The following is a 6489-nucleotide window of genomic DNA, read 5'->3' on the forward strand; positions in this document are numbered from 1 at the left end:
GAAAAAAAAGATAGATGTTTTCCCATTATGGAAGTTTTGCCACTTTCACCCTTCTTCTTGTCTATCTGAAAGGGTGAAAGATTCCCATGTAGCCTCTCCAGGTCATTTCTCAGGAGAAAGCCATCCTCTCCTCCTTCTGTGATGCAGTTTAACTAATGCAAACACAGCACTAGCATGTCTGACCCCAGTAAATCTTTGTTGAGTTCAAGGCTTATTTTGGCAGAACTCAGTGTGGATCTGTTACGTGGACTCTGAAAATCACCCAATTCATCTGGTGTGGGTCAAATGAATGGCAGGGGACATGCTAACAGCTAAACTGTCACGGACTGCCTGATTCTATACTGTGGCTTCTCATTGCCTAAATGAACACATCACAGCTATAGAAAAACATGCTGCAGAAAGTCACCCAGACTTTGGTCAAAGATAAAATTAACCTTCCAACACAAGATATTCTATAGTGCAAATTTACCTTGGCTCTGAAAACATCCACATTGTTTCATCTTTGAACATATAGCAAATTTCTTCTGAGATTACATTTCTTTACAGGGTGAGGTGGAGGGTAGGCAAGTGATGACTCATTAAGTTTATGCTGAATGCGTTTCTAGTTTGAAACAATAGTACACAAAAGGTAAAAATGCCTAAGAAGAAGAAAGGACTTTTTATTAGTATTAAAAAAAAAGAAAAAGAAAAAAAAAAAGAGGGAGAAGGGAGGAAGTCTTTTCCCTGCCCTCTTATTACTGCATAGTTGGGAAGGTTCAAGCCTGAATCTTTAACCCCCATAAAATTTCCATGTGAAAGAAATGAATTCATTTAAGACAGCTCCATCTTCCTACATGTTTCTTCAGCTGTAATAAAATTACTAACATATCCCAGTGATCTGCCTTAGGTTCCCCCACATCAAGTATTTTGTACTTTAGAGCCAAAAGAGAACAAGACTGCACATTTATATCAGACAGTTGTAAGGGCTACTATTTTAATTCCTGTTCCTGTGCTCTGACCACAGAGGGATGATCATGCACATGTGTTCAGGGAGAAGCCTAAGTGTATCAGTGGGCAATATCTGTAAAGTGTGTCATTTCTCATGACAGTTTGCACATACACAGGTGGAAGAAAACTTTGGCTTTACCTAGTGGCTCCCACTTACTTGCCCCAGTCAGGTCCATAGGAATGTTGTGTAAAATAACATGCAATAATATATGAAATAGCATGAAAGGTAGTGTTTCTTCATGGTAAATAGATCCTTAGCTGGACAAGGATTTTTAGGACAGAACCTCAGTTTATACAATGCTACAAGATAATATATGGCGGACAGGCCAGAAGCTTTGCATTGGGAATGGGCTGACATGCATGGACTGAGTGAAGTGTGAGAGTGCATGCCATTTCAACATATCCATCATCCTCAGCTGTAAATTATGCACCTCCTTTTCCTGAACCTTTATTCAGGGTGCATTTGCTCTGCGAGAAGGAGTGCCTTTTGGTGTTTATTTTTCAGGACCCAGCTCTAGGGGTCTACCTTGGCTGCACAGCCCTGAGATAGCAGTTTGGTATGAATAACAGCTCTCCAGCCTCAGGAGAGAGGAGTGCAGGTGTGGACCTTATTTGTCTTTTTCACCTCCCCTGAAAGGGAGTGAATTGCTGCTCAAGCAATTATATCATGTTGCATGCTTTTGGCCATGCTTGTCTTCCCAACATGAACCCTCTCTCTTGACTGTGGATCATTAGACACTCCAGACATCCCATACAGCCTCTGTACCGTAACACTCATGAGGTCTCTCATCAAGCAAACAAGCAAATTATCCATGACAGTCCTGGCCAAACTCCGGATAAAGGAGTTTTAAATCAGTGACACATGCACTTTTTATCCCTTGTAAAATCAGTCAGACTTACATTTTAAACAGGCAAGTGGCTGAAAGGAGAGATTTTCCTAGACTGGCGAGGTCCTGGGAAGAGGAGCTGAGGAGGGTCTTTTTGCTTGTTTTTTATTACTGAAAGACAGTGGGTTTCATGGAATCCCATGATAAATCATCAAATGCAGAGAAATATTTTTATATAGCCTGTAAACAACTGGCAGTCTCTTTACCCTCCTGGCTGTATTTAGCATCCTATATTCTCCCTTTCTGATTTTGCTGAGGTGACAAGTCTTTGCTAGAATGTGTTAAAATCAGTTACAGGAATACATGAGGTGACTGATGTAATTGAGCATGATGCTTTTGCCTGGGAAATTAAAAACAAACAAACAAACAAACAAACAACAACACAGTTTGCTGAAAAGCATGGCTAACAGAGCCACAAATTAAAAAGCTGCTGGTAAACCTACAAAGACAGTTACATTAAAACCTCTCTAATTTGCACAGCATTAACTGGCACTCTGTATAAGTTACGCATCGTGCTCCCCACACAATCCTGAAAGGTTCCCCTGGTTTCTCAGCATTGTAAGCAGGGTTTCCTTGGTACAGTTTCTTGTACTTTAAGTGCTTTACAGAATTAATATCGTTTTGCACATAAGTGATCAAAATGTGTTCTCTGATTCATTACCTTTTCCTGTGTTTGCTCTTTTATGTCTCACTTTGCAAAAATATGCAGTTTGCCAGGGTTTTCCCACTCATTGGTACAAATTAAATGAAGCTTGGCTGTAGACATTCATTGATTTTAAGTCAGAACTGCCAACACAAGACATTTAAATATATTGAGCCAGGCCCCCATTTTGCGCGAGTGACTGAAAAACAACCTTCCCCCCCTTCTTTTTATGTGCCTTTTGGATTTGAAAACTTCACCCAGCACTCGGGTCACATTTTCAAGCCTCTTTTCACAACAATGTGATGCTTTTCCAAAAAAAAAAAAAAAAGAAAAAAAAGAGAGAGAGAGACAAATGTCACTCCAAGATGTATTAGCAAGAATGCTGGGTATAAGACAAGAGAGGTAATTATTCTGCTCTACTTGGCACTGGTACAGCCTCGGCTGAAGTAGTGTGTCCAGTTTTGGGTGCTGCATTTTAAGATAACTGCAGACAAGCTGAAAAGAGAGCTAGTGAGCTGCATCAAGATGATAAGAGGTTTAGAAAACATGAACCTCTGAGAAAGGTTAAGAGAACTAGGACTGTTTAGTCTAGGAAGCAGAGACAGAAAGAAGATGATAACACTTTGCAAATGCATAAAAATTGTTTTAAAGAAGGCAGAAATCATTTTTTCCTTCTCTGCAGAAGGCAGGACATGAAGTAATTGGCTAATTCACCACTTAGATTTAGATCGTCTTAGCAAAAAATCTGATTACAAACATGGTGTAGCATTGGAACAGGCTTTTCAGAAACAAGATCTCCTTTACAGGAGGTTTTTAAGCACAGATGAGGCAAACATCTGGCATGCATCATGCAGGCTGTGTGCAGCCCTGCTCCCTTGCCATGTGGGAATAACCTGCCAATGTGTCTTCCAATTCCCCATTTCTGGAATTTGGTGGTTCTAAGAGTGAAGGCAAGGAGCAGACATTTAACAAGAAACAGAATAAAGTAAGTTGAGCCTGTAACAGAGCTCTTTGCCTCCAGGCCTTGACTTTGCATGTAAAACATTTGGTACTGTGAGAGTCATGGCAAAATATCACAAGTCTGTAATATTCTGGAAAGCATGTGGTGACCCTTTGCTTGGACCTCATACATAGCACAGACTACAGAATGTTCCTCCTTGGGTGTCCCATTGAACCCCATAATTTCTGATTGATCTAAACACATATATTATACAGATGTCCAATCTAGTTCTAAAAAACCTTTGTTTCTTTTTCTAGCAAAAAAAGATTCTACTACATTACTTTCTGTGCTGCTCCAAAGGCTAATTATCTTAATCGCCAGAACTCTACAGTTTCATTGCCAGAAACCTACAGTTCATTCCTATGTATTCAGCTTCATCTGGCCCCTGCTCAACCTCATTAAAGTTGCTTCTGCCAGCAGATGTTATTTGTATTTATAGACTTAAAGAAGGTCAGGTTACCACCACATGTCGTTCTGATCAATAAGCTGAACAAAACTCTTGCAGCTCATCACAGTGAAACATTTTCCATTTCTATAAAGACTCCTATATTTCATATCTATCACCAGCATTGGATAAACACAGATGCATAAAGCCATGCAACAAGCAGCATAGGCCGGTGTGTGGCATATTACCATATGAAGAGGCCACTTACACCTGTACATACTGTGAGCATGAAATGGAGTGCATAAGCAAAATATGCAATATAGATAATTTTTACTGAATGCTACCTACCACATAAATGGTCTCTCTCTCTCCTTCTCTTTGTTTCAGACATGCATGCATATATATCCATTTGTTTTGGTTACAAGTAATGGTATGAATTAGAGCTTTCCCCTAGTATTATATATCAAACCAACTCAAACACAAATGTGAATGTTTGCTTATACCCATAATTAAGTGTTCCATTTTCCAGACTTGCTGACTGTTCTTTGCTCCTGTGGAGGGATCAAGAATGGTGGATACTTGGGATTGCTGGAAATCAGACTGACCAACTAAATTTCTCAGCACTGATTAGAAAGGTAAATGTGAAACAGAAGATACTGAAGTTCTCTGTGTATGTATTTCCTTTCTGGAAAATATAGCAGTGCTAACCAGTCTGTTTCACTCAGAAGCTATGTTTCTCTCGTAGATTCAATATCCAAAATAAAAGCTTTCCTTCATGTCCTTGTCAACAAATCTTAGCCCAGAACAACCCCTTTAATAAGGATCACGAGGCACTTTAGTCTCTGCTGATTAAGACCCTGGACAGCAGGTGAGGTTACTAACTAGGGCTAATGGTGAGAGTAATTTTCCTGCTGACATTTGTCAACTGTCTAGGAAATGAAATAAGACCACCACAGCATCTTAGAGGGTCTGGTAAGATGCTATTAGACAATTGTGCCTTTCAATATCTAGGATCAGCTCTTGCCAGATTTGAGCTAATTATCTGGAGACAGAGTTGGGCAAACAGTTTGTTTGGAAAGTGTTTTGTCAGGTTGTTGTTTTTTTTGAGCGTGGTCCTCAGTTCCTCAGCTAAATTGACCAGTTCTTGAACTGCAAATTATTTGCAAACATGTTAAATAAAACTAGATATTTTGTTGGATGTACTAATAAGATTGTAAGTTTCTTCTGCAATTGGGGCACAACAACCTCATGAAACACTACAGGCTAGGGGAAGAGTGGCTGGAAAGCTGCCCAGCAGAAAGGGACCTGGGGGTATTGGTCAACAGCCAGCTGAATATGAGCCAGCAGTGTGCTCAGGTGGCCAAGAAGGCCAACAGCATCCTGGCTTGGATCAGAAATAGTGTGGCCAGCAGCACTAGGGAAGTGATTGTCCCCCTGTACTTGGCTCTTGAATACTGTGTTCAGTTTTGGGCCCCTTGCTACAAGAAGGACATTGAGGTGCTGGAGCATGTCCAAAGAAGGGCAATGAAGCTGGTGAAAGGTCTAGAAAACAAGTCTTTATGAGGAGCGGCTGAGGGAGCTGGGGTTGTTTAGCCTGGAGAAATGGAGGCTCAAGGGAGAACTTATCGTCCTCTACAATTATCTTAAAGGAGGGTATAGTGAGGTAGGGATCAGTCTCTTTTCCCAAGCACCAACTGATAGGACAAGAAAAAATGGCCTTAAATTACACTAGGGGAGTCTTAGGCTGGTTATTAGGAAATAATTCTTCACTGAAAGGGTCATGAGATATTGGAACAGGTGGCCCAGGGAAGTAGTTAACGGAAGTAGTTGAGACCTCCTCCCTGGAGGTCTTCAAAAACAGGTAGATGTGGTGCTTAGTGACATGTTTTAATGTTAGACTTGGCAGTGCTAAGGTAAAGGCTGGACCAGGTGGTCTTAGAAGTCTTTTCCAACATAGATAATTCTATGATTCTATGATTCTCTTTGTTGAAAAAATATAACTTTAAAATCATATCCTGCTTGTACAAACACATAGGACAGTGTGCTCAGACTTGGCTTTTCTCTGTAGATCTCTGTAGATCTAGCCTAAGCATCCTTTGTTCCAGGGAACATTTCCTGGAGTCAATGAATTCATTCAAACGTTTGCAGGAAGTGAATGTGAATGAAATGGAGTTAAAGGAATGAGAATTCACTTCAGAAATGTTAAAGAATGTGCCTGAGAGCTATTAAAACCAATGGGAACCTTTTCATCTACAGATATAAGTTATTTCCAAAACTTCTACAAAACACATGAAAACCTTCTGCTGAGCCTCCACTCACTTTCACAAAACAAAGTGCTAAACTGTTGACTTCACCCTCAGCACCAGGTCCAAGTATTGAGTATCAGTCATTAAGTGCTGGTTACACAGAAAATTGGGGCATGTCTCAAATTGTCAAGTCTGCTTGTGCAAACTCAATATTTATATTAATTGAGGTGAAAAGTGATTCACAGTCAGACAACTGCTGTTTCCTTTGTTCAGATCTGATTGGCAGAGCTGGATTATGCTGTGCAGTAACTGTCAAAACAAGACAGGACAAGTATCAGCCC

General features: G+C 40.3%; 1 long non-coding RNA gene across 1 annotated transcript; it reads left to right on the top strand.

The window, feature by feature from the left end:
- Positions 1–1509: 1509 nt before the first annotated feature.
- On the top strand, positions 1510–4770 carry LOC121061952. Its single transcript, XR_005815346.1, has 3 exons — positions 1510–1586; positions 4432–4537; positions 4648–4770. It is a non-coding gene; the product is annotated as an uncharacterized LOC121061952 (long non-coding RNA).
- Positions 4771–6489: the final 1719 nt, after the last annotated feature.

The sequence above is a fragment of the Cygnus olor genome, chromosome Z, assembly GCF_009769625.2.
Source record: "Cygnus olor isolate bCygOlo1 chromosome Z, bCygOlo1.pri.v2, whole genome shotgun sequence".
In the NCBI taxonomy this organism is placed as follows: domain Eukaryota; kingdom Metazoa; phylum Chordata; class Aves; order Anseriformes; family Anatidae; genus Cygnus; species Cygnus olor.